Here is a 16,264-nt window from a genome sequence, read left to right as displayed (position 1 = left end):
TTTTGTATGTTTTAATTTTTCGGGGATGTTTAGTGTTAATAAGATAATTAAAAAATATGTGCTGATTTTAGAATGAGGGAGCTTCTTCTGGTACAGCCCTGGGTACCTATCAGCGGAATTCCCTATTTCGTATTGAATGGGGAACTTGGTACTTAGAATGAGATCTCTCCTTTTTAAGCTATTAGAACTAAATGTCTAAGAACAAGAAATGTTTAGGAAATATGATTTCCTGTTAAGCTATTAAGATATTTAGCAATGCTCTGCTTAACAACAATAAATGTTTTTACATGCCCATTATATTTTGGTGTGATGCTACAAGTATATGTCTAATATAAATAAAACGCAGATCAAAATATTTTTCCCTTGCTAATTCTTGTTAGTCCAAAACCAAAATTAAATCCACCTAAAACAATTTTGGTGTATGCTTTGCTTGAAGTGTATTGATCAGCTATGGGTAGTTAACTGGCAGTCAAAGGCTTCCTAAATACTGAAACTATTGTTTGGAAACACTCAACAAAGGCCAAATCCATAACATCTGTCCCAAGTTTGAAAAGGTTGAAAACTACTGTTTTAGAATTCAGCATAATGGCCCATGCTGTAGGGCAGGGATGGGCAACTTTGGGAGGTCTGGGGACCATTTGTGCCCCATGGACACCTCTCCTTATGGTCTGCACTGCCGTTGCCACTGGAGGCACCACTTTTTGCTGCCACTTTTGGGCAGCAAAAGATTTGCCACCACTTTTTGCCACCACTTTTTGGCAGCAAACCAAAAACCAAAAGTAGTGTTCCAAAGTGGTTTGTTGCCAATTTTTGGTGGCAAATCAGCAAAGTTTTTGATGCTGCTGCCATGAATTTCAGTGGCATGGCAATGGTGCTGGGGACCTGGGGGGAGGGCTACACTGGGGGGGGCAGTGGAGGCCACCCCTGCTATAGGGCAAATGTTTGCAAAGCTTGACAAAGACAACCTCCCCTCATGAAGAAACCTCCCCATGTATAGTTACACATTCTGGCATTTGCATGTTTGTTATTGCTCATATGTTCTGCACTGCCGCATGTCTTCCCATCCAGGTTACGCTTCTCTTCTGGTGAGACCACATCTTTTTAAGCCGCTCAGTATTTTGAACCTAGGAGAAATTATGCTTCCCTCAATGCCAGACAGATTGATACTGTGTGACTGTCCTATGCATGTAATGGCTATTTTGGTCAATGTGGTTAGTAACAAGCAACACAGCTTTTCTGCCAGCCCTCCACAAGCCCCTCTGCAAGTGCTCACACCATTTAGTGATTTGTTTTTGTTGAGTGAGTTCTCACTGTTTTAAATTTAATTAAGGGATGTGTTAATTCTTTTCCCAGATAACTACCATCTCATTGCTTCAGTGTTCATAGTCTATACACCCATACGACTGTACCAGTTCCATCATGTCTTCAGCTGGGGCTCTGCTCTGTGTCCCTCTGCCACCTGATATAAGTTGGATGGGTGTGTAGGGTGGCCATATGTCCCCTTTTATAGAGGACAGTGAGAAGGGCTCCCAGGGGACTGTCGTCTATTTCAAAGTCATCCTCCATTTGAAGGGCTGTCCAGTCCAAGTCCAGTTTAAAGATAAGGAACCATCAGAAGGAAGAGCTGGGCCTTGAAATTGCCCATCAAGAACAGACTGACACAGGTCACCTGGTCACAGTCGTCCACACCATGGTGGGATGTACTGTATTTCTATTTAAAGTATAATAATTATTTCTAAATTTGCATTCATACATATATATTACCATATGCAAATTTCATGCAAATTTGTATCTTCTTTTGCCCCCCTTTTTGGTGATGCAATTCCTCTTTTCTTGGCAATTCATAAGTGGCCACCCAAGTGGGGTGGACCCCTTTTCAGCCATTGAAAAGTGAGAGCCTCACTTGACCCCCTCACACTTGGCATTCTGGTACTGGGTGAAGATGTTTTTGCTATTATTGCTGTTGCTGTTGTTGCAAAAGTCATTTGGGCAGGGTGTGCTGAAATGACCAGAACTGTGATGCTGCTACTGTCTACCGTTCTTAGCTTGCCTGCTCTTGCAATCTAGTCTTTTGAAGGGTTTCAAGAAGGTACTGCTTATATATTGTTTTTAATTCTTCTTTTTGGAGCAACAAGTCTCTAGTTAATGGAGGGTTTACTTCTTATAAAGTGTGTAGGGTTTTTAAAAAAGAAATATTTATTTATTAAGGGCGCAATCCTACGACTGCTAGTCAGCGGCTAGATAGCCATAGGATTGGTTGGTTCTCAGAGAACTGACCTGCACTCCCTCCCGTGCTGCCTCATAGGCAGCGCAGATCAACCCCATGCCCCGCGATCATAAGAGCAGCATGGAGTGGGGGAAATGGGGCATTCCTGGGGGCTGAGTGGGGAGGTCAGTAGTACTGGTATGACACTTCCTATGTGTCATCCAGCTGCCCCTCCCTGTGCTCCAAGGTCCCACAGGTAGACATCCAAAATCAGCTGTCTAGCCATGAAAGCAGGGAGGCGGGAGTGTGGAGGAGATGGGCTCCTCACCATTCCTCCCACCCTGCAGTGGAAAGTGGTCGCCCCTGGGGTCGGAGGTGACCATTAACCCAGGTAGAATTGCTCACTCCTTTATTTATTTATTTATTTATTTATTATTGCATTTCTTTTCCGCCTTTCTGGAACCAACTAAAGCAAAACTTACAAAAATTCAACAAAAATCATGATCTAATAAAGACATAGTAAAATGTTTAAAAGAACTTTTAAAACCATAACCATTTAAAAAGCCAGGTTAATAAGATGCATCTTGACCCCTTCCTGAATGCAGAAAGAGTGGGGGCCAGTTGTAACTCCAGAGGGAGTGTTGTTCCAGAGTTAGGGAAGAAAACAGGAGAAAGCCCTTTCCTGCATGCCCAACAAGTGGGCCTCTGTAAGCGAGGGTGTCTTCAAAAGGCCTTCTCATTCGGACCTTAGCAACAGAGCAGGTTCATACAGTATCAAGATAGGCGGTCCCTCAGATAGCCATGCCCTAGGCCATTTAGGGCTTTAAAAGTTAAAACCAACCTCTTGAACTGAGCATGGGAAAAAATCAGCAACTAGTGCAAGTCTTTCAGTATTGGAGTGATGTGATCACAAACACCCGGATTGCCATTTTTCTTGGTAGAAAGGTGGCATACAAATCAAACAAATAAGTAATGTGCACTGGTTAGCAGCTTAGCTGCCACATTTTGCAATACATATTTTATAATATGTGATCTATATTGATCAATACCAATAACAGAATCTTTTAACAAATTGCTTATTTTTTAAATGCACCTGGGGCTCAAACCTGCCATCCATCCTAGAAGGGAAGCCCTGCTCCTTAATCCTACGTATTAATTCATTTCCAATTTTACATGTTGGATTTGTATTTTATATATTACTTAACCACCTTGAGTGTTTTATAAAGCAGAAAAGTGTGATATAAATATTTTAAATAGCATACACACTATTTTTCCAGGCATTTTAGCATTTTAGCTTTCTAAATTTTTATCTTTGCTGTTTTAAATCTGTATTTTAAACTCCTGCACTGCTGCTAGGTTTTATTTTGGTTGTATTGTTATATTGTGGTTTTAATGTTCTGTATATTTTAAATTGTTTTATTGTGTGTTGCTTGGATTTAATTTTTGTGAACTGCCCAGAGAGCTTCGGCTATTGGGCGGTATAGAAATAAATAAATAAATAAATAAATAAAATAAATACACACACACACACACACACACACACTAATTACATGGAAGCACTTCACATTTAAAAAAGTATCAAGCGGGATTTGAACCTCTGAAGCAATCAACATTAAATTTAAAGTCCAACTCATAATCATATGGTCATGTACTAGTACGAACTTCATTATTTTCAAAAGTGTGCACAGTGGAGGCTGGTGGCTCTGATTTCGGTGGGGCTATAGAACCATTCTGGGTTTTAGTCAGAACCGGCCAGAACTCTCAAGGAGCTATCCAAGGTGTTGAGCCTTATGTGCCAAATAAGTTCAGCATCTTGGATAGCTCCTTTAGAGTTCTGGCTGGGTCTGACTAAAACTCAGAATGGATTCACAGCCCCACCACGATTGGTGCCACCAGCCTCCACAGAGTACACCACTTCGAAGTGGTTCCTTGTTCATGGCCTTTGGAAGCGAGAGGCTTGATCCCTTTCCCTACCTTTGAGTCAAGTCAAGCTTTGCAAATGCTTCGCATACGTTTGGGGGGTCAGCTTTTGTACATATATGTCGCATGCAGTGTATGAATGCAGATTAGGTGTTCAGCAAGAAACTAGTTGCCATAATAGGGCCAAACTAGATGTGACATCGATTATGTGGATGCTTTCGTTATGTTAGTAGAAGCATCCAAGAAAACTGAGCAGCCTTGGCACCTTAGGAGATGAGGAGAGGTGTGATTCTTTCTCTCCCTGCCACAACCCCAACAAAAATCCTAACGCTGCTATTTCCATTGGCTCCAAGGGGAGCTTCCCTTGAAATGCAAATAGAAGCTTTGGGGAGCGATTTTTATATGAGTAATAGCAGGGAAATGGTTAAACTCTCCCTCCCCCACCCCCTACAGTCCCACAGCTGCTCACATCTTCCTGCAGCTATCTACATTTTATTTTTTAAAAAGTCCATGTTAATTGCATTCATTTGTTTAAACCATGTATGTTAATCCATGCAATTTACAGCCTGTCTCATTTGACCCTAAACAAATGGAAACCTTCTGAAAAGGGGCAGATGCTTTGTAAACCTGATGATACCTCTAGATGGAAACGCTGATCCATGGGACCTTGTGGGGGTATTTAGGGAAAAGCTGCCAGAACAGATAAAGCATAACCTCAACAGTTAAGCTATTTTAGTCAGAGTCATCTGCTTGGTGTGAGATCTGCCGTGAAATGTGATTTAGTGTCTGGAATAGATTGCTTAGAATAACATGCCAGCTTCATGAACAGCCATCTGAGTCCCTCTGAATAAAATAGTAAGTGACAGCAGAGAAACATTTCACAATGAAAATCAGATATACAGTAATAAAAATATACGAATATTAATTCAAAGCATTCTAAGCCCCCCCCCCCGCGCGCACACACATACACACACATACAAAGAATCCATGCAGAACACAAAATGGAGGAGTGAACAAGCAAATAAATGCACAACAGTACAATGACTGTTTTCAGGGGCTATACTATGGTCCAGTTCATGACTCACTATGGGGGGGTTGGACTCAATGGTCTTGTAGGCCCCTTCCAACCCTACTATTCTATGATTCTATGGCCCCATTCATGGCAACACTTCCTTGTGGCAAAGTCCCATTAAGTTGGAATCCAGGAACTATGGGTGGCCACTTATGAATTTCCAAAAAAAGAGGAAATGCATCACCAAAAAAGAGGACAAGTGATTTGCATAACATTTTCATACGCTAATTTTTAGACTGAGATGCAAATTTAGAAATAATTATTACAATTTAAGTAACAATACGTCACACTATACTGTGGAGGACCGTGACTAGGTGACCTGGGTGCTTGCCTGTTCAGCCTGTGGACAAGATGCTAACTGTTGATGGACAGACAATTCTCATGGTTCTTTATCTTTAAACCAGACTTGGACAGGACAGTACTTCAAATGGAGGATGATCCTCTGGCAGCCCTTCAGACAGAGGACAGTCCTCAGTCAAAGAGGACACCTGGCCACCCTACATGGGCAAGGCCAATTGCATGGCTCCTTAGAACCCGCTTGTCATCTTCCTGGCAAGGAAATGATACAGCTGTAAGCTGTGCTTGGAGCAGAAAGGAAGGAAAATTTCTGAGATTTCTGTTTTTCTCACATACATCCACACAACCCACCACTTTTTGTGGCAGCTACAATTCCATATCCCACCCTCCACACACACACACACACAATGCATGCAATGCCACAGAACAATACCAGGTCTGGGTCATTGTGGGGGATGCAAAATGGTGGTGAGGCCACCAACACAGTTGTTGCTGCTGCTGCTGCCGCCACAAAAAGACTGCAGCAAAAAGTGGGGAGGAAGCTTGGGGGTGGGGGAGAAAGAAATTGTTCTATTGCCACTGCTAATGGTGAGTCCCACCCCCAAGAAACTGTTGGAGAATTCCTCCTCCCCCTGGGAAAATGTGGTTAAGTGGTCACACACACACACACACACACACACTTCTTTGCCTGCAGATGGGGTGGAGAACTTTGAGAGGCCATTTGCACACCTCTTCTAATTTTTCTCTAGCTATAATGGAAGGGAGCAATGGGGCGGGGGGACGAGAAGGTACATTCTCAAAATATTTCTAAAAATTCTTCCAGCAATGGGCATGCTGGCTGGGGATTATGGGAGGGTACCAGGTTGGGGAAGGCTGAGTTCCCCACATAACATAACACAAGATGCATTTCTAAGCATAAAAAGTCATTTTTTAAAAAAAAGCCATTCTAAGTAGGGCTGTGCATGGACCTCCCAATCTGACTTGGAAGCAGCTTCAGGGCTTCCGAGGCAGGCCCAATTCAGCTCAGGCTGATTCGTCATCCCCCGCCACCCCGACCTGCCTGGGCCTACGAAGCAGAAGTGGGATTCGGACATCCGAATCCCACCTCACATACCCCCAACATGCCGCCCAGCCCCCCAGCTCCTTACCTGGGCCCTTGTTCCATGGAGGGGGGGGCACTGCTGCCAGGGGAGCCACCTCTGCCATTGCCACTGGTGCCGCTGGGCAAGCTGCTGTCGGCGTGGCCAGGGGAGCCACCGGGGAAGCCTCTACCTGTCGCAGCCCGCCAGCAGGCAGGAGGGCCAGAGTCACCTTCCAACTGCGCTCTTTCCCTTCCTTGCAAGGATGAGAGGGCGCCCAGTTGGAGGACAACTCCTGCTTCTGCTCAAGCCTTCACGGGTTCCTTGCTTGCGAGGAGCCCATGAAGGCTTGAGTGAGGCCAGCAGCAGCAGCTTGCAGTGAGGGCGGGCTGCTACCGCTGCCACCAGGAAAGCTGCCGCCATCTCCTGGGCCCTCTGGATGCGCACTGGCAGACATCTTGTTCCGGGGAATGGGGGGAAACATTTTTAAAATGGAGACTCCCTGTATTTCCGGAATTACAGGTAGTCGCCATTTAAAAAATGGCTCCCCCACATTCCCTGGAACAAGACGGCTGCCGGCGTGCATTCAGAGGTACAGGTAAGGAGCTGGGGGCTGGGTGGTGGCAGTGGTGGCAGTGGTGGCAGCTGGGCCTTCGGATCACTCTGAAGTGCACCGAAGTGCTTCAGAGTGACCCAATCCACTTTGGGCCGCTTCATCCCCATCTCCCGTCCCTCACCTTGACTCAGAGGCGGCCCGAAGCGGTCTGAGGCACCCTGCTTCGACTCAGAGTTCAGGCTTCGGGCCGAAGCGGCACACTGCCCTAATTCTAAGCTTTCTTTTCCTGTATGAAGGACACTAAGATAATCACAGAAGAGGGAATAATTTATTTGTTCCTGGGATTCATTAAAAACCAACCAATGTGTGTTTGTGCATGATTTACATTACATTTAGGCTGCCATCCTATACATGGGCGGAAGCCCCATTGAACTCAGTGGGGCTTACTGCTGAGTAGATGTGTATAGGATTGCACTGTTAAAAGAGTTTCTGAACATTAAAAGTAATAATAATTATCCACCCAGCCCAAGTGCCTTTAAAAATATTAAATATTCTGAGCAGTTTCCCCCTCCCTTTTCTTTTGCCAGACAACAACTGAAAGCCTTTTAAATATTAAAATAAATTCAATTATTTTCTTTTCTTTTCCATTTTAAGTACAACACTTCATTGATATCAGCCAGCTCTTATTTTATCAGCTGGTTTGCATTTGAGCAGGAAGCAGAAGCCGCCAAGATCTGTGTTCCTAACAGAAGGGTAGCCCCTGTCATTTTCTGTTTACAGGTCAGCTTGTTTATGTGACAGAAGTAATTACTCCCTAGTCCTGCCAGTGGTTTGGCAGATATACCATTGGATTATGGTCACATCATATCAAGAGGAGAGGGGTTTAATGCAGAACTGTAATGGATCGGCATTAGAAGATTCAGCCAATTTTCCTTGTGCTTGAAGTATCCAATTTTATTCCAAGATCAAGCAATACCCACAGTGTAGAGAAAGCTGGTGGAGGGAACAAGCCTGTTACTCTGGCAAAAAGGTCTGGGCAAAATAGGAAGATAGGCCTGCTTTGCCTCCTCTGCTTTCCTTCCAATGAGATGGTATTACAGCAGGAAATCAAACAGCCACCCACTGGCACATGACCAACAGGGGAACCGTTTGCGAATGGTGAGGGGCAGTCCTTGGTGTTTCACACCACACGATCAGTATCATTTATCTCTGTGGCCAGATCCTTGGATCTGCACAGACAATGGTTATTGTTCTAAGCCACCTCCCCCAACCTGGCATCCTCCATGCGTGTTGGACTACACCTCCCATCATTCCCAGCCCCACATACCCAATGACTGGGGATTATGTTAGGTGTAGTCGCACACATCTGGAGGGTGCTGGGCTGGGGAAGTCTTGCATATCAGCAATGAAATGAACTTATGCACTGGATTAAATAAATGCCTAGTACAGACACCTATTTCACTGTTTGTAACAATAGCCATTTATTGTGTAGAACCAATGAGCTAGCCACAAATATGGACGTTCTTGATCTTAAAACACATTTATTTATTCTTACATTTATATCCCACCTTGTCTTCCTCTTGCGAGGAACCAAAAGTGGCTGACATGGTGCTCCTCGACTCCATTTTATCCTCACAACAACCCTGTGAGATAGGCTAGGCTGGGAATCAGTGCCTGGCCCAAAATCACCCAGTGACCTCCATGGTCAAGTGAGGACTAGAAGGATCTCCTGAGCCCCTGTCCAGCACTCTAACCACCACACCACACTTGGACTCAAATTTTGATTTCAGACATTTCTGTCCTGCCTTTCAGTAAAGCAGGAATGAGGGAGGTGTGGATCTCTAGATGTTGTTGGACTGCATCTCCCATGATTCCTCACCACTGGCTATGCTGGTGAGGACTGATGGGAGTTGCAGTCAAAGTATAAATGGAGGGCCAAACATTCCCTACCCTGCAGTAAATCAACTTCCAAGATGGCCCACAAGAAGAATTGAAACAATCAATTTCAAACATATACAACAATAATAAAAAAGAGAACTACAACTACAACTTTCCCCAACATGGGGCTCTCCAGATTTTTGGAGTTCAACCTCCATCATCCCCAGTCACTATGGCCAGTGGTCAGGAATGCTGGGAGCTCTAGTCCAAAACATCTGGAGGGCACCAGGTTGGGGAAGGCTGTACTACAACATGGGTAGATGAAAGTTGCAGTTCTTGATAGTTCAGGTCCTTTTTGGCCACGTTTCTTCTTTACACACAGTTGCAGCTGCAACTTAACCTCACAGTTGTTGCAGCGCAAGTGATTTGCCAATATAGATTCCAATTCACCAGCTGCTCTTCCCAGCAACAAACTGAACCATCACACTGCTTCACTGTTGCTTCAATATAACCTCTTACACTAGCCAGGTAAAGATTCTCCCATTTACCAGTTCTTCGTTTTCCAAAATCTTCCCAAGGAGAGTTATTAGACAGTCAAGCAACATAGCTTGACCAAGATGGCTTCCACACTTGGCAACCCAACCTGAGCTGGAATGGCCATGTTGGGGATTTTGTCTGGCAATGTTTGTACATCTTCTCTAGTTGTGTAGAGCAAAAGTGGAGCAATTTATTACAATGCCAGCTGTACGGTGCCCAGGTTTTACATGCATTAATGGAGAAAAGTCAACAGAGTGCTTCAGTATACCTCACTGGTCTGCAGAAGACATATTCTGTGCCAGCAAGTCTTGGGGGAGGGGAGAGGGTCACAGTTTAAGGTAGTTTCATAATTCTCTTTCCTTGCCTTAAATGTGTATTTCATCCATGTCACATCAAATAAACTACCTGTGAAGCAAATTGAGACTCCACCCTAAATTCTTGTCAAAGTCATTATACCATCCTAGCCTAAGAAATAAGCAGAGAACAAAACAGCTGTAGGTGTTAGAAACTGGTACAGCAAAATATTTCCTAAGAAAGAGTGAGAGAAAACACACATGGATGACCAATCTAGAGAGCGATCCTATGGCTCCTAGACAGTGTCTGCGGGGCCATAGGATAGTTCGGATTCCTGGATCCAAGGTCAGAGACAGCGCTCTGACCTTGGACACAGGAGTCCGAGGCCCCTGTCCCCTCGCAGCCGGCACAGAGAGAACTGTGCCTGCAACCTCAGAGAGGAGGAAAAGGGAGTGGTTCTGTGGGAGGGGAGGGGCCAGGGAGGGTGGCTTACGTCCTTCAGCCTCCCCAGCCACCTTCCCTCCTACTCTGCAGAGTCCCAGCTAGACAGGCGAAAAAGCCTGTCTAGCCAAAATGCATCTTGGGACTCTACCACACTCTGATGCCATGTGCCAGGCCTAATTAACAGCTTGATTCTAAGCCTCTTTACTCAGGAGTAGGTCCCACTGCTCTCTGTATAAATCTAATGCACATACGTTATTTAAGTACAGTGGGTCTAAATAAAAATTCATGTTTTTACTAGTTCTGTGATTCCACCCCAAATGGAACAAAACTGCTACAGTTCAAGTAGGGAAAAATAAGATATATAGACCAAAGGCAATAAACAGATTTACACTTAAATCCTTCTTATGGGTATTGCATTCCTCAGATCCATATGAAAGAGTGAATATCATAACGTTTTCTTCATACAGTTTCCTCCTAAGGGAGGGCCTTTGGTTTCTTTCTCATAGCAGCAATTCATAAAATACTACTAGAAAAATATTGCTTGGATACAAGCCACGTTTCCACTGAGGCACTCTGCTTCTTTTCTCAGGCCCTTCGAGGCTAGATGGGTACATCAAAAATGGGTTTTTCTATACCTCCCTAGATTCAGTGCTGCATAATTTTCTGGCAATAAATATCAGCCATTTCAGTTTCTTGCAGGGGAATTTGTTAATCATCTCTCTTCCCAGAGCAGCTGAAGATAGTTGTTCGTTTCATTCTTAAAGCTTTGAACTCTCGCCTTTCTGTTTTTAATCTTACCGAGATTTCTTCCCCTTTTAATTGGAAGCTTCATCCATTACCACCCCCTTCCTTACGTACCACTTCAAAAGTATGGCTCTGGGTTTTTTCTTCAATCTCTTCAAGCTGGAGGGCTTAGGGATGCATGAAGGCAAGCCTGATCTGGCCCAATTCAAGAATAAACATGCTGTTGACACAATGTGTAAAGAAGAAAAATTGGGGCATCTGGGTGGGAATGCCTCCAAGGGTAGTATTTTCTCCCATGAAACAGTTAGTGATCATGTGCTTCCTGAACAGCAAAGCACTGCATTTGTTTGGCTTTTAGAAGCCAAAGTGGATGTGCCAGGTAGTGTATTACATCCCTCAGTACAGTCTGTACTTAGAATTGGAGTGGTGTGATGTTCTATTATAGCAAGGGCTGCAGAACCTCAGGGCCCCTGGGCCAAATTTGGCCCACCTAGGGTCCCAATCTGGTCCTCTGGGGTTCCCCAGATGGTCTTGCCCCTTTCCCTTGGCCCCACCCCCTTTCCCTAGACCACCAATAGTTTGGTGTTTTCCCAGCAGGTTTTTTCCCCCCATTCTGAAATGCTGAAATACCTCTCCTGAGGCTCTGTAATTTGCAGTAACAGCTTTAAGCTTAAAATAATGCTTGTATTTTGGCCGCACCCCTTTTGCCTTTGGCCCCACCTACATCCGGAATGGGACACCCAAGAGCCTCTCCAAACTGGAATTTGGCCGTCAGGCTGAAGAAGGTTCAATGCCTTTGAACACTGATCTTGTTCCAGTCACCTCAGAAAAGAACCCTTTAAAATGAAATAAATGAATTAGAGTCATTTGGTGCTTTAAATGTTGGCTAAAGTATGGAAGAAATGTAACTAATTTTTGTAACTAATTCCACAGAGTTTATAGAATTATGTTATATATATTTTGTTTTCCATTTAATCACAACCTAAGGCCTGTTCAGATGACAGCTCACAGAATTCTACCTGTGGGGAGATCAACATTCTGGGCAGTTCTCTGGAAAGGTGCATGATAAATTATCTACATCTATATCTATATCACACACATAAGCAACTTTTTAGTCAGTTATTTGAAGATAGGATCTCCTTGTTCACTCCTCCCAAGGCCTGTTCTCAGTCTCTGGCCCTGGACAACCAAAATGCCTGGGGAAAAGTTTGTGCAAATTAAAGAAATTCAAGGAAATCAGATTTGTTTTAAAAGCCTTTTGTTTCTTTATATGCTGGGAATGCAATAAAGCCTTACTGTTCTCTCAGACTAGAGGGGCAAGCAAGGAGAAATTCCGAATGGTGCATCCAAAGGGTATTCTTCACATCAGTCTGCACAAATTGCCAGTGGGAGGCTGGTGGCTCCGATGTCAGTGGAGGCTGGTGAATCTGCTCTGGGTTTCTGTCAGGAGTTCTGACTGGTTCTGAGTGAAACCAGAGTGGATACCCTGCCCACTGAGATCAGAGCCACCAGCCTCCACTGGCCAGAATGTAGGATAGCCATGTGCCCTATTTTACAGAAGACAATCCTCTGTTTGAAGGGCTGTCAGAGGACTGTCCAAGTCTGGTTTAAAGATAAAGAAGCATAAGGATGGAGAACAGAGGCTTTGAGGTTTGCCCACCAGGAGTTAGGCAGCAGACTGAGCCAGCACATGGCACACCTTCCCCACTATGGTGAGAGATATTATATTTCTATTTAAATTATAGTAATAATTATGTCTACATTTGCATCAATATCTATAAATTAGCATGTGAAAAATTGTGTCCTCTTTTGGAGCAATGCATAAGTGGTCACCCTACAGATCAGATGCCCAGGGAAGTTTGCAAACAGGGCATATGAACATATCAAGCTACCCTTATAAGTGAGACCCATTGGTCCATTGTCTGCTCTGACTGACAGCACCTCTTCACCATCTCAGGCATGGATCTTTCCCAGGCCTGTTACTTGCTGAGATCCTTCTTAAGTGCAGATGCCAGGGACTGAACTTGGCATCTTATGTACTCAAAGCATTTACATCATTCAGCTGAAGCGCCTCCTGTCATGGGTGGCTTAGAGCAGAGGTCCCCAACACAGTGGCCATGGACACTTCTCATGGCGCCCACAAAGCTCTTCACTCCCTGCACATCCAAATAATTTTTTTAAATAAACACAGTGAAAAACAAGGTGCCAGGTTCTCCTTCCTGTTCCTGAACCTGCCTCTGATCAGCTGGTCATTGGGCAGAAAGAGAAAGCAAAGCAAAGAGGTAGAGGGGAGAGAGAAAGCAAGGCTAGAGGCTGGGAGGGGAGAGAAACAGTGAGGTAAAGGGGTGTGGGAGAGAGAAAGAGCAAGGCTAAAGGCTGGAAGTGGGGAGAGAGAGAGAGAGAACAAATGGGAAAGGTCTGTGTGGATAGAAGATTGGGTGGGCCAGGAAACAATTCTTTCCATTTCCCCCTCTTTCTCAGCCTCTAGCCTCACTATTTCTCTCCCCGCCAAAACCACCTCTTGACTAGCCAGGCCCACATGGCAGCCGTTATCTGATTAGCCACAGCTACATGGAAGCCATTTGGTGGTGGTGCCCACACAATTTTTCAAATTCCCACACTTGCCCACAGGTCCAAAAATGTTGGGGACTCCTGGTTTCGAGAATACACCAGCCAGGAAGCTAGACAAGAACTTCATTGTCTTAAAAAAAAAGAAAAGAACAAAACAGCAAAAGGAAATGGCCAACTCCACCCAGATGCAATTAAGTCCAGTGCCTCCTAGTGGCTAAATGATATAATGACATTATCCACACAGTCTCCATCCCCTGCAGTTGATCTCCAGCATCTGATAGTCGGAGGTATCCACACAAATGAAGGTTGTGGCTATCAAGGTTTGTTTCTATCAATTGACCTACCACCACTTAATTTTTTTACTTAAATTGTACACAGTCATTGGCTAAAATCTAACTGAAACTGAACTTTGTTTTGTTCACATTCTGTGTATTCATTTGAATTGCCAAGTACACAGACAGCTTTATTAGTGGTTTTTAATTTTTTAAGAAATGGGCCAAGGGGGAAAAATCAACATGGCTAAATGTTTGCCTTCAGAGGAAGAATGCTGAATAATGTCAAATAAAAGAGATCTTCTCTTCAGTTCTCACATCCACGAAAAGACATAGAAATGATAGTTTTTCAATGCCTGCACTGAAATCCAGTGTCTGTATATCATGTTCACAGCATTACTTCAACACCTTCCTCACCGCTATGCAATGCATCAGTAGAAAGCAATTTGTGTTTTTAACCAGCTGAGAGGGGGGAAAGTCCACCTGAATGACCTTGGGCAGGAATTGTGATGTGTCTTCTGTCCGCTGTACTTTATTTGAGTTCTTTCACCTCGCAGGCATTTGGCTGCAAGCTGACAAACAGTGCAAAGGTGCTTTCCATCACTGTCGCTGCCTTCCTTTCTGAAATATTGTAGACTCTGGGATGCATTCAAAGTGGGGCTCTGGAATATACAGACCATCTGGTGGTAAAAAAGAAAAGAAGAAGACAAAGCTATACTCCTTCTTCCGGCTCCCCAAGCCACAGCATTTTTGTCAAGATCCAAGCCTGGCTTTGCAGAGGTTGCTTGAATATGGTCTGAATTAGAGCTGTCAGTGGTGTGGGGAAAGCCCTTGATCTCCCGTTCTTGGTCTGAATTCAAACCCGTGTCTCCCAGAATGGCATCTTGGGGGAGCCCTTAATAACTATCTAAAAGTTGAGGGGCCTCTTTTTATGAAGCCAAGCCAAACATCTTGCTGCTATCTCATTGAAGATAGTTGGTGAGCAACACAGGTGAGCCTGAGTCTAACCATAGGGCTGGAAAACCATTATTTAAATAAGTTTGCTATTGGCCATCTGGTAGGCCTTCATATCATTTCCTGATGCTTCTCTCCATAATCAAGCCTTCTGATGGAATTAGTCGCACTTTCACTATAATAGCGATAGGCAACCTGGTGCCCTCCAACAACTCCCATAAACCTGAGACAGCATGGCCAACAGTCAGGGAATATGGGAGTTGTAGTCCAAAACATCTTGAGGGCACCAGCTTATCTATGCCATTCTACACCACTGGTCTTCAGCTGATGGGTTGGGCACCACTGCTACGACTTTGCAGCCTGACCTAAGGTGCAAAGGTGTTGTGATGGTGTCACAACAGTAGCACCATCACAATACAAATATATGTCTAAGTGGGTCCCCAAATTCATGTTCGGGCTAAAGGTGGGACCCAGCTTTGAAAAAGTTTAAGACTGTTGCTCTGCGCAGCCAGTGCGGGCCTTTTGCTAAATTAGACATTTGTGATGAAATTCTGTCATTGGTTTAAAAGCCGGGGAAAAGAACTTCAAGTAATGCAGTGGAGATTTGACAGCGAGTTCAGATTTTTTATTTTCAGTACCCAACAGGAATGATAAGAGTTCATCTTGTCAAGCAAGAATGAATGGATATGGGAAAGGAAGGAAGGAAGGAAGGAAGGAAGGAAGGAAGGAAGGAAGGAAGGAAGGTAGTAGGTCGGTCATAAAGTCAGGGCTTCCAGGAATTGCTGGATAAGTGTTTCCAGTCCAGGGGAGCAAAGACTGGCAAGAAATACTGTGCAGGGGAAGGGGGTTTATCATTTTCTGCTCTGCTGTTTTCCCAAAGGCCTGTGAAGCTGGTATTTATCCCATTAGGAAAAACATACAGGAGCACTGGGGAAATGAGGCAGGGAAAAGGGTTAAATCTCTCTCCGCCTGCACTGTGGTTCTGATGAGAATCTGCCCTCTCCCCACAACAGCTGCTGTTTGCAAAAATTTAAAGAAAACAGAAATGCATTAATACATCTCCATTGTCTCATTCAGTTTGGGCATTAGTTCAACATCAAATGCAACACCATTTCTACAAGCTGCTCTGAAACAATCCCAAATTGAATTGCATTGGGCAGTATGAAGAGAACTGCCATTCTGGTGCATTTTTAGACTGCAAATTAAATGCTAATACGTCTTTCTTTTTCTTCCCCCACCCACTGGTCAAAAGTCAACTCCACACAATGAGGACATTTTCTCACCGAGAGTTCTGCCAGCTATCTGTCAAACATGAACAGTGACAGACAAAGTAAGGAAGAGCAAACATTGCTACCTCTTGTTCCTTGATGTTAGCAGGGAGGTACTAATGTCAGTCATATTATGAATGCAACATTCCTTTAGACACAAGGTAGACCCTCT

The sequence above is a fragment of the Heloderma suspectum genome, chromosome 2 (assembly GCF_057233095.1).
Source record: "Heloderma suspectum isolate Gila_16-S chromosome 2, 16-S_ref, whole genome shotgun sequence".
Lineage (NCBI taxonomy): Eukaryota > Metazoa > Chordata > Lepidosauria > Squamata > Helodermatidae > Heloderma > Heloderma suspectum.
Note: the sequence above shows the minus strand (reverse complement) of the source record.